The 19,626-nt window shown below is 39.8% G+C and overlaps 1 protein-coding gene and 1 non-coding gene across 24 annotated transcripts in view; one reads left to right on the plus strand and one right to left on the minus strand.

The window, feature by feature from the left end:
- Positions 1–19,626, minus strand: part of TRPM3 (transient receptor potential cation channel subfamily M member 3) — an 846,268-nt gene that overhangs the window by 422,820 nt on the left and 403,822 nt on the right. The window lies entirely within an intron of this gene.
- Positions 5,406–5,478, plus strand: TRNAK-CUU (transfer RNA lysine (anticodon CUU)). Its single transcript has one exon. It is a non-coding gene; the product is annotated as a tRNA-Lys (tRNA).

Consider the following 19,626-nt stretch of genomic DNA (forward strand, 5'->3'; position numbering starts at 1 on the left):
AGGACTGAAGATTAAAAGTTAAGACAAAATTGTAGCCTCTTGGATTCCTCAAAAGACTGGAATAGACTTACCAAATGACCCAGTAATCCTGCTCCTGGGCATATATCCAGAAGGAATCCTACTTCAAAAAGACACCTGCACCCCAATGTTCATAGCAGCACTATTTACAATAGCCAAGACATGGAAACAGCCTAAATGTCCATCAACAGATGACTGGATAAAGATGTGGTATATTTATACAATGGAATACTATTCAGCCATAAAAAACGACAACATAATGCCATTTGCAGCAACATAGATGTTCCTGGAGAATGTCATTCTAAGTGAAGTAAGCCAGAAAGAGAAAGAAAAATACCATATGAGATTGCTCATGCGTGGAATCAAAAAAAAAACATAAATAGAAAACAGAAACAAACTCATAGACATAGAATACAAACTTGTGGTTGCCAAGGGGGAGGGGGGTGGGAAGGGATAGACTGCGATTTCAAAATTTGTAGATACTGACAGGCATATGCAGAACAGATAAACAAGATTATACTGTATAGCACAGAGAAATATATACAAGGTCTTGTGGTAGCTCACAGTGAAAAAAAAATGTGACAATGAATATACGTATGTTCAAGTATAACTGAAAAATTGTGCTCTATGCTGGATTTTGACACAACATTGTAAAATGACTATAACTTGTTAAAAAAAATTGTAGTCTCCTCGCTTTGCCCTTTCCATTCTCATTTCCTAAAGTATATATATTCAAATATTGAAGTTGTTATTTGAAAATTAATTAACTCAGCCCCTACTGTGTTCATTTGTTGCCCCTCTTCCATGTGTATGCATTATGCAGTGTCCCCCACATAAAGTATACCATGCTATTCAACAGCCAGTTAAAAAATTTGTTTGTAGCTCTTTTATGTGTTTTGTTTTGTTGCCCAAAGACAGTATTTACTTGAAGAAATGGATGTGCTTTACACTTGTTTCCTTCACATGTTAAGCACATAGTAGGTATTTAAAAAATATCCCATGATTACTGTCAGGGACACACTAAGCCTCTTATACTGTCTCTTTTCTTCTTACAGTATTCCTTGGTATTAAAATCTCATTCCTCCTATTTCCTATATCCAAGCAAATATTTACATGTAAACTAAGTGACCTTTGGATTTCCTGAAGCTGGCTTCTCATCATTAATAGGAGCTTCAGCCTTCTGACAGCCTGTGATTACATTTGTGTAACTCTTCATTCTCTTTTCACCCAGGTAAGAGTCAACTTTGCAAAGAGCAGAGTCCTTAAAAAGTTCTGAATAAGAGAGGAAAAACTTAATTTAAATAAGCATTATATACCTGGCATCTGGGAAAAACGAAAGGGCCATAAACAGTTCATCAGGAAGCACCACGGTGTGTTAAATTATAGGTAATAAAATCATAGTGTCATGAAGAAAACTACTACAAAGACTTTGAAATGACTTTTCTTAACTGCAAGAGTTGCATTAATTCTTATTTCCTGGTATTACACATGAGCATGACTGTATTTGGTAGAAAGCACATACTTCCTGCCAACTTCCTGTAGTTTTATGAGAAACATGGAAAATTTGATACCTTGGCAAAATAGAACTTGAGCTTTGAAGTACATCAATCTAAGGACACACACATTGCTGCATTTTCAAGGCTAAAGTGATGTCTGACATATTCTCTTAATCCTTTAAGAGCTAACCTCTTTGCAGAGAGCCTCAAACCTTGCTATACCCCAACTCTGGTAGTTGAGGGTGACTGTCACACAACTGGCATATTTTGGATATAAGATGGGATTTAGGGGCAGTTTCTGGCAATCAGATGGAGGAGTTTAGAAGAGGTGACTACATTTAAGAAGCTTTAGCTACCAGAGCAAAGAGAAAGAAATGGCTATTGGTTATCTTCAATGTAGAGATAGCCCTGAGTACCTAATAGGGCTATAAGCTATAAGTGCTGGATGCTATGGGAGAGAAGTTTAGTCTTCAGATCTACAGCCTTTTCCCATCGTCTTTTCATGGGCAAATATTTTGAATTTGCTTCCATTGCCGTACACATCTGGAAGACCATGCATTCCCTCACTCTCTTGCACCTGTTAACAATCTGCCATCACTCTAGTACAGTGGTTCTCATAGTATGGTTCCTCCACTAGTGACATCTGCATCAGCAGGAATCTGTTAGAAGTGGACATTTTCTGGCCTCACTGCAGAGCTACAAAATTAGAATCTTGGCGAGAGGTGGTCAGAAAGGAGGACTGACCAGCCGTCTGTGTTTTAACAAGGGCTTCCAATGTCAGAACCACTGTCCTCTTGGAGCTACTCCCTCAAAGTTCAGTGACCTTTGCTTCACCAAATCTAGTGGGCTCTCCTCAGACCTGATCCTTCTTTACCTACGTACCATTGCACATCACTGCTCGAGACTTCCCTCCCTTGTTTTCAGTGGTTTTGTATTAGCCTGACTGAGTCTTTTTACTTTACACCATTCCTTTATCTGTTTCATTGACTTATTCCCCCTGGAGTTTTCCACAGTTAAACAGTTAAACCCCACCTCCTTTCACTCTCTATCTTCTCCCGTGAGGACCTGATGCACTTTGATGACCTCAGTTATTCATTTACATCAAAGGACTTTTAAAACTTTGTTTTTGATCCAATTTTCTCTTTCTAGAGTCTCCCAGTTTACCCTTCTAATTGCTTGCATAGAAACACCATCTCTATGTTCCACTCTTAAATGGAATACATCAAAACCCAAACACCCAGTCCTCGCTACCCCTAAAGCTCTTTAGCTTTTCTGTTTCTCTCCCTAGATTCTCAGACACGAAAGTGCAAAGACTCAGACTCATTCTTGTTTTTCAGTCACTCTATGACTTGATAACTTGCCAAGTCTTGCCGAGTCTGTTTATATTATTTTCATTTCCAACAACTTCCCAGTAGACCCACCTTCTAGTCATCTTTCACTTGAGTTTTTCCTAGTCATTGTTACTAAGTTAATCTCAATGTTTGGATGGTATCATTATAAAGACATTCAATGATTCTCTAATACTTGCCACTACCTTACATATAAAATCCCCATTTATCAGCCTGACACATGAGATTATCTATTATATAACTCTAAACTTCCTTTTCAGGCTTAGTTCATGCTATTCCCTATTATAGTCTAGCCAAGCTAGGAGACTCTCCATTGGAGAGTCTCTGGGCTTTATTATTATTTTTAATATTTCTGTAATTTTATTTTTTAATGCTTTCACCCAACCTGGAATATATCATCTCAGTCCTCCTCCATGTCTCCTTCTTAGGTGGCTCTCCCCTAGACATTCTCTTCCCTCTTTTTTTTTTTTTTTACCTCCTTTATACCTTTCACACGGCAGGTGACATACCTACAAGTTATAATGCTGTGTACAATGGCTTTTCTTCTTGGCTAGATTGTAAACTCCTTGAAGACAGGTACTAAACTGGTCGCTTAAGTTTTTTTTCCCACACCTGAGTATCTGAGTACCTAGTGCTATTTATGCTTAATAAATAATTTTGTACTCAACAAATAAATTCTGTCTAAAGTTTGCCGATGAGATAATTGATGGGTCTTATAAAAGAAACAGTCAAAGAGGAGAGTAGAGGGACAGATGGGACATAAAGTAAGCAGACAAGAAGTTTTATGATTTGCAGAAACAAAGACTAGAATTTCCTTGAGCAGAGATCGAAGGAAGTGATATGGGTTTGTTTTCAGTTGTGAAGAGTTCTAAGTGCAGACTAAGGGACATTTAGGAAGAATACCTGACAGGGGTGCTTCCCACAGAGTTTAGCATCATGCACATTAGTTCTGAGTGAAATGAACAGCTGCTAGCTCATAAAATAGGGGTTCTATGGTCAAATACTTGGAGAAAATCTAACAAATGAAAATGAAAATGATTCTTTATTGTATCACTTCTTAATCTTTCATTTACTAATATGACTTTCCAGGAGGATCTGCAGTGATATTTCCCACACTTCTATTTTATCACAGAGGATCTTGTAGGAACAGCAATTTTTTCTTTTCTTTTACTTTCTTTTTTCTTGGGGGGGTGGGTAATTAGGTTGGTTGGTGTATGTATGTATGTATGTATGTATGTATGTATGTATGTATGTATTTAAATATTTTAACATAGGTACTAGGGATTGAACCCAGGACCTCATGCATGCTAAGCATACGCTCTACCACTTGAGCTACACTCTCCCCACTGGAACAGCATTCCTAAGGAAACTCATGTTTGGAAACACTATTTGACTGACCCTCTGCAACTTGATAATTTTGTGAGCTTTTAAATAAACTGAAGACAATTTTAATAGTCAGTCCCTTAGAAATGGAAAAAATTAATTAGCTGGTCTATAGAATGGAAAAAAAGGAGCACATCTATTTCAAACATCCAAATATTGTTATCTGCTTCACAGTTTCTCTACTAAGAGGATTTCTCAGGCTATCAGTTATTTCTTGCCTGTTTTCGGCTCTATCCTCCACCGTTAACCAGCCCTCTTCCCTTTTCCCACTTTGTGAAACATGTTTTTTTTTCTGGAGAGATTTTCTTAGCAATCCAGGAAAGTTGGAAAAAGAAAATTAACTATACATATAACTCTCAGGCCCTTATAATTTAAAATACATCTACCATGACTTGAAAGTCTTGCTAAAGCCAAATATATACTGAATAGATACTTGCTTGGAGGCACAGAATAAGAAACTGATCATAATGGAATAGAGTTAATATTCTATCTGGTCTTTGGCATTTCATAGTTGTGGTCCATGTTTTTTCTAAATGCCATGACATTTACTTAAGAAATGGCCAAAATAATACTTTAAATTAATAAGCACCAAATATCATATGACTTTCACACATATGCCAAAATAGGCTTACCCTTGTAATCCTTAAGAACCGACCCTCATAATATTTTGAAGGCCAAATGCGAGCTGCACTTGTAGTGTTTTAGGAAGATGAATTCCTCAAAACTATTCTTTTAGGGAAAGAAAAGTGTGTGTGTGTGTGTGTGTGTGTAAAATCAATGTGATAAAATGCTTTTCCAATAGATGAAGCGGGTCCCAAATTAACTGAGATAATAGTTCATATGTGGATATCTTCTGGCAATTTAGAATCAAGATCATTAGATTAACAAAAATTACTATGTACTGATTATGTAGATGTATAAATATGGTATACTCTTTTTATCACTCATGGACTTTCAATTATTTTTATATTATCCCAGTTTTTGTTTTTCTTCTAAATATTCAAATTCTCCAGGCTGAGCTGATCAAGTAAAAACATTAATAATTTTCTCCCTAAAAAAAAAAATAATAAAATAAATAATTTTCTCCCTAAAAATCTTATGGTATATTTTACTTGAATGTCCTAGAATTAGGATCCATGGTTAAGAATCTAGGCAAGCAGCCCAGCTAGCTCAGTCGGTAGAGCATGGGACTCTTAACCCCAGGGTTGTGGGTTTGAGCCCCACGTTGGGCAGCTTGAGTATTTCTCCGTTTACAAAAAAAGAAAAAAAAGTATCTAGGCAGAGCACAAATAATGTTAAAAAGAATTCAATCAATAGGTTGATTTTATGCAGGGATTGAAATCTTCTGGTACAAAGGCGACTGTCTAAAACTAGCAACTTTTGGTTGTCCCTCTAGGTAAGATAAACATATTGCTCATCTGATTATTTCACTTGAAGAGTATCTGGAGAAGACAGGGCTGGTCTGCTGGTTCACCATATGCAAACACTCATTCATTCATGATCAGTGGAAGCTGGCAAAGCCTAAATCTGTCCCACAGACAAACTACACTACTACAAGTTTATACATATACCATCACCAGAGAAAATCATTGCCTTCAAAATGCAAACCTCTTGGCTGCATCCCTCCAGAACAAAAGTGTGTTAAGGGTAAAGAATCTGACTCTCATTCACCAATGATTCACTTTGTAGGGTGCCTGGCACATGTGCTAAGTAAGTCTTTGTCGAATGAATGAGTGATTCCATTTTTTTCTACTCTTGTCATATCATTATTTGACTCTAGTATAGATATTTAACCTAGAATGTTATTGACACTTTTTTTAAAAAAGGTGGAGTAGTATTTTCATTACCCCATCTGCAACACAACCTAGATTGGACTTCTGCTCAGAATAGGTGCTCAATATATTTCTTGAATAAAAGGATGGCTAAAACTGTGTTTTAACTTTTTAAAGCATTTAGTTATTGAACTGCCTATCTCATTTTATGCTGAAGAACAAAGTAACTTCTCTAGTCTCAACTGCCCAAAAGGTCAGCTCTCACTTAGGGGCAAGCCTCCTGGCCTCAGATCCTTGTATCTTCAATAACTCTTTACTCAGTGGCCATCCATGAAGTTCCCAGTTTCCCCAAGCAGGCATGCTGCGTGGTGTGAGCTTTCAGCAACAATCCTGAGGTTCTCACCTACCACATAAACCAGGAGAATCCCCATTTGGTTCTGTTTCCTCTCCAGGTACTTTCTGGCTCCAGCCAGCGGAAAGAGCCTTGTCTTGCTCACCTTATTCAATTCTGTGATTTGAATCTACCGTGTTTGATGTGCAGGTCAGAGTCTGAGCCTGGCACTGGAACAGAGATGAAGGATTTCAGGCAATCACACCGAGGCGTGGAAACTGCAGGTGACTGAAAAGCAGTGTCCAATTTTTGAGATTGCTGCAGAGAGCACAAATCTCACTTTGATGCTGATGTGAGAGGAATGTCAAGATAGATTTCCATGGGGTATTAAATAACGGAAGGTACTGAAAATCTCTCATTGCTCATGTGAAGGAGATGTGTGATTTTTCATCAGGAGCTTGAGCTATGGCTCCATTCTGGCCCACGTTAGCCATTATGAGATGAAAGCAGATGAAATGATTCATTTCCATCAAATTCACATTCTTCAATGTTGTTTTATAAAATAAAATAGCTTTGTTGTGATTCTTCACTTCCAGGAAAATAACAAGGAATGAGTCTTCCCCCAGGGCAAGCTCAAGACCCTCATTTTCTTCACTTCATCTCTGCTGCACTAACATTTTTGGCGCCATTCTTGCTCATGTGTCACAGTCATTATAAGTGACTCGATCTCACTTATCTTTTTCATCCCAAGGCACACCCTGACTCCCTCTCTCTAAGGCTGTTCTGACCCGCCTTCATGACCTGATCTTCCTCCAGGCGTGTGGTTCCTGTCTTGCAGCCAGTGAGAGCCACGTCAGCCAAAATGCTCAGTTAAGACTTAAGTACTTATCTTTCAGGACACGAGAAAACGCAGGACAATAATGCTCTGGCATATTCACATCTGAAATGCACGTTTTAGTTCCTAAAAACATCATTTGATAATTGTGCAGAAACCAAACTAACCAACTCTTGCTTGATTCATCAGAGAAAAAGGGAAGGGTGGCCCCAAGGAGCCCAAGCCTGTGAGGAAGCGTACGTGTTGCTTGGGTCTGGGTCTAGGGGAGGAAGGGAAGAAGTGGCCAAAGGAGGGGGTCTTCAAAGTGACTGATCCTTAGCCAGTTCTATTTTGCCTGGTCATGATGGGAGTAGTGCATCGGCCCTGCCCTCTGAGGGCAGAGGAGGTACTGTGGTGTAATGAAACGAGGGTAGGTTCTAGAGTCCCAGTGACCTAGGTCAGAACTCCATGCCCTCCACTCTCCAGCTGTGTGAGTCTGGGAGAGTTGCCTCACTCTCCAAGGCTCGGTTCCCTCATCTGTGACCTAGGGATAATAATAACCTCCCTTCAGATCTGCTATACAATACTGTACCTATTTCTATAGCCAATAATAATGTGTTGTACACTAAAAATGTGTTAAGAGGGTGGAGCTCATGTTCAGTGTTCTTACCACAATAAAATACACACACACACACACACACACACACACACAAACCCTCCATCCAGGTTATCGTGAGGCTTAAATGGAGTAAAATAAAGTAACAACTGGACTTGGAACACACGAAGTACTGAAGAGCCTTATTAAGTGTAGCCTATAATTATGAACTGTGCCCACCTCAGTGCCATGCAAATAGTGGGAAACAATGTATAAAGGAAATTAATATATAGGGACTGTGACTTTTTCACCACTGTCTGGCTGGTGTAGAACATGGTGCTTGGGACATAGGATGCTCTCAACTGGTATTTAGGCATGTAAGTTAGATTTATCAATTACTTTTTGTGAGACATGCAGGCCTCAAACATACCTCAGTAACAGATAATTGAAAAACTAAACAGAAAAAAAGTATAATTGGTACCTCTAAGTAGGGCAGGGATAAGGTACAATGTTGTTTATAGAAATGGAAATGGTTCTCAGATGATTCCTGAAGTTCCCGCCATGTCAGACATGCTAAACAAGAAAACCACAGCAATGGGGAAAAAAGATACATAGAAAACAAAGGGCAACACCAGTCAGAATGGCCATCATTAAAAATCCACAAATGATAAATGCTGGGGAGGGTGTGGAGAAAAGGAAACCCTTCTATATTATTAGTGGGAATGCAATTTGGTACAGCTATTATGGAAAACAGTATTGAGATTCTTTAAAAAACTAGAGTTACCATATGATCCAGCAATCCCACTCCTGGGCATGTATCTGGAGGGAACTCAAATTTGAAAAGATGCATGTACCCCAAAATTCATAGCAGCACTATTTACAACAGCCAAGACATGGAAACAACATAAATGTCCATCGACAGATGACTGGAAAAAGAAGTTGTGGTATATTTATACAGTGGAATACTACTCAGCCATAAAAAGAAAGAAAGAATGCCATTTGCCACAACATAGATGGACCTGGAGATCATCATTCTAAAAGAAGTAAGCCAGAAAGAGAAAGAAAAATATCGTATGTCATTTATATGTGGAGCCTAAAACAAAAGACACAAATGAACTTATTTACAAAACAGAAACAGACTCACAGACATAGAAAACAAACTTATGATTACCAGTGGGGGAAGTGGGTGGGAAGGGATAAATTCAGAGTTTGAGATTTGCACATACTAACAACTATATATAAAATAGATAAACAACAAGTTTATACTGCATAGCACAGGGAACTGTATTCATTATCTTGTATGAGCCCATAATGAAAATAAGAAAGAATATGAAAAGGAATATATGCATGTAAATGTATGACAAACTTTATGCTATACAGAAGATATTGATACAACATTGTAAACTACTTCAACAAAAATGTAAAAAATAAAATAAAAAAGGACATCTTTTGGATTACTGAAATAAAGTTATTATTGTAAAATTAAATAAGAAAAACTGTCTTACTCAATGTTCTGTATGTTTTACCACAGAGAAAAAAACTTGTGTCTTAATATACTACTTGTTGACCAAAAGTGTTACTTCCTTAAAACACCTTCTGTTTATACACCATATGTCAGTGTATCTACAACTATGATGTACACTCATTTTTCAGCCATTTTTTAACTCATCTGCACCTGCAAACGGGCCCATGCCAAGAGAATTACAGGTTAGCCACCATACAGAGTAAAGTAACACTAACTCAAAGCCCACATCTCAGTTGTCTCCTTCTTAACGTCTCTGCACTTCATCTCACAGGAGATGGTTCCAGATAAATCTTCAGTCCCCTGAGGGCACTAGATACGATGTGATGGGGAAAGACCTGGCACAATGATTGACTAGATCACCAATGAAGACACTGACTTCAGTTCATGAGAATTAAGTCCCTAACATCCATGTGCTTCAGTTTTCTTATCTACAAAAACAGAGATTTAGAACTGGTCAGTGTTTTGAAAGCTATCTCTACTGGTCCTGGGTAGTTTCAGGGGCAAAAGGTATCTATCACTGGGTTGAGCTTTAGGCCTCCCCCTCTTTAACCTGGGCAGCTTCTTTTTTATCTGTTTTAATGATGAGTTTTCCATAGTAAGATTTTCTTTGAATAAAGTATTATACTATAAAGAAGCTACTAAATTGGTCGTCTCAGCCTCTACTACTTAATTGATTTGCATTCATTCAGCATGTCTCTGAGCAGCTCTTTAGACTCTAAAATGTGTTTAAGTGCTTTGCAGTTTACAAACTGCATTCCTAATTTCATTACCTCATTTCAACATTGCTTTGAGGTCAGTATTATCATTTTCCTCCATTATGAAGACGAGGAAGCTGAGGCTTATAGCGGCAAGCCATGTGTCCAAAGACACACAGGTAGTCAGTTACGGAGCTGATGCCAGAGCACAAGTATTCAGATTCCAAGTCCAGTGGCTCTCCCCCAACTGAGGGGAGCACACTACCTCATCCACACACCTGCTCAGACTATACTGCACAAAAGAAGAGCAAAAGGGAAGTGGAGGATTGTTTAGTCTTACTTTACGTTCCAAATGTGCTCTGAGTATTGAGACCAATATGTTACGTGGCTATCCTTTTTACTGTCACCACGGATTACTGCAGAACACAGTTTTGGTGTTCATTTCAGTCTCATCATCATCGAGGGGATAGGAGGAAAAAAATCCATTATCATTTAATTTCATCCTCATTAGTGTTCAAGCCTGGCATGTCTTACCTGCTTTTGTACTACATCTCTTAATCAAATGGATTCCTGGCATTGGAATAGCCATGTTAAAAGGAGAAGAAAGCCAGGCAGGGTGAAGGAAAAAGTGTCAAGGCAGTACTATGTTATCACTAGTGGTTGGTTCTGTATCACGGGAAGACTGAAAATTCAGGGCACAACTTGGCTTCATGTTAATATGTTCATGGTACATATTATTATCCCACTTTCAGTACTAGAGGAATGAGATAAGTTAAGAAACTTGGCCAAGGTCACACAACTAGTAAGGGGCAGATGGAGAATTCATATCTTAGTGTCTCCAAAGTTATTTGAGATTGCAGTTAAAATTAATCTACAATAAAGTGATAAGAACTCGTTAATCCCAATCAAGCTAAATTAAATGTGTTACACTTAGAACCTATATCTATTTCTTGGATGCCAAGAGAGATGAATCTTGGAATAGCAAGTGGGTTTTAGGTACTAAATCATTCTCCAATCCTTAGTTGACGATAGCTTCCTGAATTGCTGTGTGAGAACGGATTCCAAGGTCCTGAGCCAAGTCAGTAGGAAAGAGTGCCACATTCCATTAGTTATGTCTGCAAGGGGTGTGCAAGTTGGAGTGCAGACATGAATGCTCCATGTTTCAGGACCTTTACTCTGTCTATTGAAATTAGAAAATAACTAATGCTCATCAAAATTACTTTACAGTAATTTAACCATTAAAGTTGTACTAAGGGCTTGCTTCTACCTCTATTCACTAGCTGAGCCCCAAACCATATAATCTCTAAAACCCCTACAACTCCAGGCATCTAGGAGTTTGCTGCAAATGGTCAAGGTACCATCATCTGCTTTCTTCAGTGAACAAAGAAAGCACAACTCAGTTTCACCAGATAAAATGAATTTCCCATAAGTCCATGTAAGGTAATTATTTCTCTTTTGGACTGAAATGGCCATCAGAAGCTCTATTTTCATGGCAAAATTATCATACTATCATTAAAATAAAAATAACAAAACAACACTTACACCTATCCAAAGTGGATCTTAGTGACTCTCTTGGCATCAATGATGCACTTGGAGTTTCATAATCAGCATATTAATATACCCTTTTTTCCATGCTATGGAAAAAAAAAACTAAGCATAGAGAAAAAAGGGAAGGTGTCTCCCAGTCTAATAGCAGATGTTCAGAATCTTGCAATTAACAACCTGGAAGGGATCTCAAGATCACCCATTTCAAATCTCTGCTAAAGAAGAGTGGATTCAAAGCCTGAGCCACACAGACCTCTGCAGACGTCTGTGTGATGCTGGGCTCTCAAGCTAACTCATCCTGCCTCATTATCCTCACATATACAGCGCTGTCCATTCATTTCCTATCACATTCAGTTAAGTGCCTCTTATGTCACTCCAGAGATTTTGAAGGCAAAAAGTCCCAGAAGTGGAAAGATGTACTGTTAATTACACACACAGAGTCTGTGGCCCTGAGAATTTCAGGTCTTCTCCCAAAGTCATGGTGGCAGAGGATGAGGGTGAATTTGCTCACTGTGTACGAACCACAAGATATAAAAGAGGTACAGATGCCACCTACAATTCCACTACCCACTTTTGACAAATATTTTATTTTTCAGTGCTTTTGGAAGTTAGAGAGGTTTTCTGACCATGCAAAAATTTTTGAAATTTGAAACATGTAAGATTTCTACTTAAGTATCGAACTGCCCCTCAGTGACATGGACTTGGCAACAGCAGTTATTTGCTGGTGTTTGCTCTGCCTCCACGCCTTCCACGCCAGGATGCCCTCAGCAGATATGAGCCAGACCAGGCTACCTAATGGCTGAGATCCCTCCAGCAGGTCCCCTGAGGGTTAGAAGTACAAAAATCATTAGCACATATTATTGGCCAAACATCACAAAACAGGGTAAAGGATCTTCAGACAATGGAGTGTAGGCGCCTCCAGCCAACTCAAGAGCTTCAGAGTCAAAGAGACCCTGCGGGAAAATCATTGCATTTTAGAGCTGGAACGGGCCTTAAAATGGTTGCATTAAGGCTTTAAATTCAGCTAGTGGGCTTAAACTCTAGCTCTGCCCATACTAGTGTGCTAGCCACAGTTGACACAGATGTGCCTTTAACAAGGTGTCATGGTATGGTAGCTGTTACTATCTCCACCGTTACCAGCCTCTTTGCATTAGCGATGAGGAACTTGGTCAGAGATGAAGCTTTGCCCAAGGCAACCCAGGAAATTAAGTGGATGCTAAGCAAACAAAACAGTCCCCAGGAGGGCAGCAGCCTGATTTTGTTGACTGGCCACGATGTTTTCAACATGCAGGGTTCTGCATCTCTGGTTATTCAGATGTCTGCTATGAAACTCTATTCCCTCTCCTAGGAGGCCACACATCAGCAATGTTCTTTCATAGGTATGAACTCATAATGTCCACAGAATCTGTTTATTCTGCCCTTGAGGCAGACAGAGATAGCTGTGAAGTGAAATAAAATTTAATTCAGCTCAGCTTTTGTTTATGTAAGTCCTTACAGTAGCACTGCATACCACTTTGCTTTTTACTTTTGTTTTACACTTTATCCAAAATCACCTGTTCCACACATTCATTCATCAAACATTTATTGTATGTCTACTATGAGGCTAACACTCTGCTAGATCTTACAAGTACCAAATATATATAATGACTATATATATATAGTTGGCATCTCCATAGTCCTAATAATAAAGAAGCATACAGTTTTACTAATGGGGATGCTTTACTAGTGGAGAACCTTGAAGGCCTGACTGGTAGATATGAAGAAGCAGGGTTTGGGGCAGAAGGATGGGCTTGAAAATAGGTAAACCCAGCTTCATCACTGCAAGTTGTATGACCTGGGGAAAGCTGCTTAGCCTCCTCAGCCCCACTTCCATCCTATAAAATCTGAATAATAACAGCATCTTACAATGACTTCTAACAGAGTTACTATGATGATAAAAAGATGATATACATGCATCACTCCACACAATGCTTGGCAACTAGTAAGCACTCAGTATACATTAGCTATGTATGCAGTTTAACTGGTGAGTTCAGAATAGATTTGGAGATGCCGGTTCATCTGCAGCACAAGTCAGGAGGCAAGGCACTGTTTAGTTACACTGAATCCTGAGATTAGGTTGTGTTCACACCATTTTGGAGGCAGTATGCTAACTAAAATATTCACTATTTCAAGGGCTGGGTTGAACCAAGTGACATTTTAAGAAACTTAATCAGGCAAGTGAATAGATTGGAGAGGGGAGAGAATAAAGTCAAAGAGACTTGTTATAAAACTAATAATCTTGGCAAGAGTTAGTGGGGACTTAAGGTAAAGTCAGCACAAAAGACGTACAAAAATAACAAAGCAGCAGTGTAAGGATAATTAGACACCATTGGAGACAGAGCATAAAATGGGGGAAATTACAGGTGTCTCCAAGATTTCAAATGTAGTGCATAGAAAAATAGAGTATTCAGGGTGAGCAAAAGATTTAAGTGGGGAAAGAGAAAGAATCCAATTCCCTAATTTTCAGCATCTATTTTTATAGTCAGGGTTCGTGAGTGGCAGGAAAACATTCAACACACATCCTTTCTCATATTCAAGTGAACCATTTTCCCAAACACGCAGCTTCAGCTGGATCAGAATTCAAATGCATGCATGTGCAGGCAACGGCACTAACTGCTTTGTGCTCTTTGCTCTGACACCCATTACAGAATCTCCAGCCTCGCTGCTTGCTCTCTTGAAGGAGTTGGTGATGTAGACGGAAGGCATAAGATTTCAAGCTTTCTGCCAATTTCTTGAAGATAATATTACATGGGCTGAGACCACTACAGTTCAATGTAAGTGTGTCCTGAGCTCATGAATGAAAGTTGATGTGAATGAATGATTTGGGAGTAATCCAGAGTAGCTTATGTTCTTGAGAGAACATGAGTTGGACGGGACCACACCTTCCTAATTCAACAACTACAAATCCACCCTCTTTTCCATATATTTTATATACAAACAACCCTTAGAGCTTTATCTCTCATATATTGAGTGCCTGCTGTATGTCATGCATTGTACAAAGCACTTGAGAGCCATTATCTCCCGTCATCCCATTAGCCTCCCTACCAGATAACTGACATCCCCATTTTACACAACAATGGACTGAGACCCAGATGGGCAAACTTGCCTAAGGCACTGAAGCTGCTAGTGACAGAGCCGTGATTCAAACCAAATGTATTAAAATAACATGTTTGGGGGTGGAATTGGGAACTAGAAAAACTAAACAAGAATACATTATATTCCAGTGTTTACAAAACACTCATGAGTTGTGAATGGAAATTAACACACCAATCCATGTGCTGCCTCCTGTTGTCATCTTTTTATAACATGTTCAAAGGAGATATAATCTGATCAAGTTTGAAACTTCAGACAAGGATGATTCTTTGACTCTAATCTTTAGGAGACACTGCAGAGATCCAGATAATTAGACCCTTTTCACTGAGATGAAGATGAAGTTTGTGGTCGAGTCAGCAGGTCACACTGAATTCTATTTTTTTCTAGGTGTGGTTAATGGACATGCGTGTGGACAGAGCTGTGTCCCCCCAAGATCCACATGTTGAAGTTCTAACCACCAGTATCACTGAATGTGGCTATATTTGGAAACAGAGCCTTACAGAGCTACTTAAGGTAAAATGAGGTCATGAGGGAGGACCATAAGCCAATAGGACTTGTGTCTTTTTAAGAAGAGGAAATCTGGGCACAGACAAGCATCAAGGGAAGACCCTGTGAAGACACAAGGAGAAAATAGCCATCTGTAAGCCAAGGAGAGAGGCCTCTAAAGAAGCCAACCCCACTGATACCTTGACCTCAGAATTCAAGCCTCCAGAAGAGTCAGAAAATTATTTTCTGTGATTAAGCCACCCAGTCTGTGGTGCTTTGTTACAGCAACCCCAGCAGACTAACAAAGCAGGCTTGGATTCATCCATGCTCCAGAACCTGGTCTCCCCTGTGAGGGAAAGATTATCAGTGTACTGACTGAGATGAACAATACAGTGACAGGAAATGCTTTGGAGGCTTGGCAGTTTAGTGACAAGGCCTGAGCGTTCTCTTTTGGGTTTCCACAAAACAGAGGAAGAGGATAAATGATTTAGTCTGTAGTGTTGCTCTCATTTTATTATGTCTGCAGACGCACTGGCTGGGGACTCGTGAGACCCTGACACAGAATTGGGTCTCCATGCCCCTCTCCCTGCCTCTTCACTTGACCAGAGGGTCCATGCACTTTCCCTCTTTCCTCTGCAGGGCCAGGGGGCTGTGGGTCTTCCCTCTCTGAACCCTTAACTGAAAAGCTTTCAGGACACTTTCTGTACCTTCGAGGAGACTTTTGTGTAGAGTCCAGCCTGACCTCCCCCGGTTACTGTCTTCTCATTCTGCTTTTGAACCAGAAGCTAGCGTCAGATAATGAAGTACTTTAAACAGGGTAGCTGAACTACTGCTTAGCTATACTGATGCAGTCTCATAGGTTAAATAAAGGCTTTTCTGTCTTTATGTCTTACTGCCAGATATCCAGCCCTGCTCTCATCTTTTTATAAGTGTGCCATTTTCTTCTAACGGGTCTAAAATATTGAAGGCAATGATTTCTATTGATGGGGGACCTACGATGAGCCTGGCACTTCATACTATCAGCTCTAATCCTCAAACCTATCCTAAAGGTTAAGTATTAACATTTCCATTTTATGTAATGAAACCAAAAGACCATAAAGAGGCCATAATGGAGCTGAAATCTGAAAAAAGTTCTAACTGTAAAGCCTTTTTTCACTGGACATGTGTTTTCTAATCGTGGTCATTCTCATGTCACTATCATCTGCCCTCTTGGCACAGCAGGCAGCGTGTCAGTCTCATGTCACTATCATAACTTTTACCATATCTGCATACTATCTGTACTATTATCTATTGAACATTTTTCTTTAAATAGGCTCAAATTTTTATCTTAACATTGCCTTCAGCAGTATGTAATAGCTGTATCTTTATATAGCTTAGTGAGACAATTATTCTTTTAAAATATGCATTAAAATGAATATAACCTTACAACACATTTTACAAGGATAAGCACTAAAATAAATCAGCATACAAGTCTAGAATAAAAACTGATCAGCCACATAGCACCTAAAATCTGTGAGTCACCAATGGTATGGATATCATACTCGGTGAAACTCTACACTACAAACTGATACCAGTTATGAACAAAATAACCCAGGGCATAGTCCAGTACAAGCCTTGATGCTTTCCCAGAAGCTACTAGATGTATGTTACAAGCAAGTTGTGCAGCCACCTGGCAGTATCTTCAAATCTACAGCTTTGACTGCTGGGCATTGCAGGCCACACTATTTTCGAAGTAACACGCTCCCAATCCCCTGTTTCCTCCTGCTGATTCTTCAGCTGCTCAGTCCCACTTGATATTAATATGGGAATTGGAAAACCAAACCAAGGCCAGAGGCAGCACAGCTGCCTCGTTGTAGGAGGGCTGGCCCTGCAAAGCTAACTGAGTGTCTGTGGTTCTCGCAGAGGTCAGCCTCTTGACAGGGAGAGTGAAGATATGTTATGAATGGAGAGTAGGACACAGCTGGTCCACCTGATGAATCTTGGGCCAATTTCTAAAAATATCTTGCTCCCTGCCTGTCTTTGAATTCTGAAGTTCTGCTGTGACAAATACATTGCTATGACATGTTTTTTTTTCAAATTTCAAGAGTCATCTATTAGGTTGTAAATAATCTGCAGGAGAAATAACACTATAAGTTACTACTAACCAGAATTATGCTTGTAGCTTCTAGGTAGCAGTTAGGGACATATGAACAGAAGGGCTGGATGACGGATGTGGTAAGGGCATGTTAAAGGCTACTAAAAACAAATTAGGCGTACATCAAAGAAAACTGCCTCCTTCCATCCCTCCAGGCTCCTTGACAGAGTTCCCCCCACCAGCCCTGCCTCTTCTTCTGATCTGGGGGCTTCCTTCCCCCCTCTCACCTGGACTGGGAGCTTCTGAAGCAGGGTCCAGGCTCCCTGTTTGCAAGGGTAGTCTAGATGCTTTGTGCAAACAAGTCTGTGTGGTCTGGCTATTTTTAAAAAGTGAATACAATCTTAGACCACATTAACACAAAAGTAGTTTCCAGATCAAAAGAGCTAACATTCTCCTGTGTTGGACTCAAGACAGAGTAAATGTTTTATGATCAACTCTGGCATCATAGTTTAAGTCTATTGCCTGTGATAATCTTATGGCAACTTGGTTAGACTATAGTACCCAGTTATTTCATCAAACATGAATTTAGACATTGCTGTGAAGGTATTTTATCAACGTGGTTAACTTTAAGTAGTTTACCATTGATTATGTGGGTGGATGAGCCTTGTCTAATCAAAGGAAGGTCTTGAGAGCAAGCATGGAGTTTTCCCAGGAAGAAGAAATTCTGCCTCAAGACTGCAGCATCAAATTCTGCCTGAGTTTCAATCTGCTGGGGCCTGCCCTCCAGATTTTGGACTTGCGAGCCCTGGCAATTTCATGAGCCAAAAAGAAAGAAAAGAAAGAAAGAAAGAAAAGAAAGAAAAGAAAGAAAAGAAAGAAAAGAAAGAAAAGAAAGAAAAGAAAGAAAGAAAGAAAGAAAGAAAGAAAGAAAGAAAGAAAGAAAGAAAGAAAGAAAGGAAGAAAAGAAAGGAAGAAAGGAAGAAAGAAAGAAAGAAAGAAAGAAAGAAAGAAAGAAAGAAAGAAAGAAAGAAAGAAAGAAAGAAAGAAAGAAAAGTGTGTGTATACACACACACACACACAAATGTGGTATCTGTATCTATATCTATATATCTCCTATTGGTTCTGTTTCTGTGAAGAACCCTGACTGATACACCAGCCAAACGAAGCATGTGTGGGGAGGGAGGCAGCCAAGACTGCAAGGGTTCTGGAAACCAAGAGGGTCTGAAATTACAGTGTGTGAGGAGTGGCTGAAGGCATTACATATGTTTAGTCTGGAAGAAGGAGGCCTAAGTGTGATCTGACAGGTGTCGTCATACATTTGAAAGACTGAAATGCAGAAGACAGATCAGCCTTGTTTGTGTTGCCCCAAAACTGGACCTTAAGGTTAGAAGTTATAGCAGGCAGATTTGGGATCAATAAACCCAAGAACTCATTGCCCATTTGAGCCTCAGCTCCCAGGGACTGGCTTTCTAACAGAGCGGTGATATGTGCTGGGAGACTGGAAAAGATTCTCCTGGATTAGGTGAGAGGAGACAGTGTGGTCTGGAGACTCCCATCCACCTTGACGGTCTAAGACCACAGCTCCCCAGGACTGAATCCTCCCTGTGTGCCGGATACTGGGCTCAGAACTTACACATATGATTTCACTCCATCATCCCTCCAACTCTTAAGGTGGGCTTAGTATCCTCACTTTAAAGACAGGAAAAATAAGGCCCTTGGAAGCTCAGTAATCGGTCCAAAGTCAAGCAATCAGTAGATTTCAAAGCCAGATTTTAAACCCAGGCCCATCTGACTCCCCAGGCTCCACCAGAAATCCACTGCAGCAGACGGCAACTCTATGTGGAAAACACTCTCCTTACCTTGTGATAGTAGGATTCAAAACCACATGGTGAGCCACCAGTCATTGTCAGTTCAATCCTTAGCACACAGAGGCTAATTACATGTTTATCTGCCTTCAGTCCAGTGTACTCAATTCATCTGTGATGAAGCCATGCTTTATTTGCCAAAGCATTGAAAGTGAAAGAAATGTATTCCTTCATTAAACAAATACTGGTCATCACAGGTACTAGTTATCTAGGAATACAGCTACAAACAAGACAGACATGATCCTAGCCCCAGCAAGAAACTTACCTCTAGCAGGGATGGCAAATATTATGAAATATTATAATGAAATGTATTGATAAGTATTTAACTACAATTGTCATCCATGCTGAGAAGAAGAGTGCTCAGAGAGAAGTAACAAGCAGGTCCTTATCTCATCTGGAGGGTCAGGGAAGACGTCCCTCAATAAGTAATTGCCAGGGTGGGAGCTGAAGGATGTGTGGTGCTCAGTCTGGTGCAATGGACAGCAAGGCCCTGAAACAGGAAACCACTGGGAGCACTGAAGACCTAACAGAAGGCCAGGGTGGCTG

Source organism: Vicugna pacos, chromosome 4, assembly GCF_048564905.1.
Source record: "Vicugna pacos chromosome 4, VicPac4, whole genome shotgun sequence".
Classification (NCBI taxonomy): Eukaryota; Metazoa; Chordata; class Mammalia; order Artiodactyla; family Camelidae; genus Vicugna; species Vicugna pacos.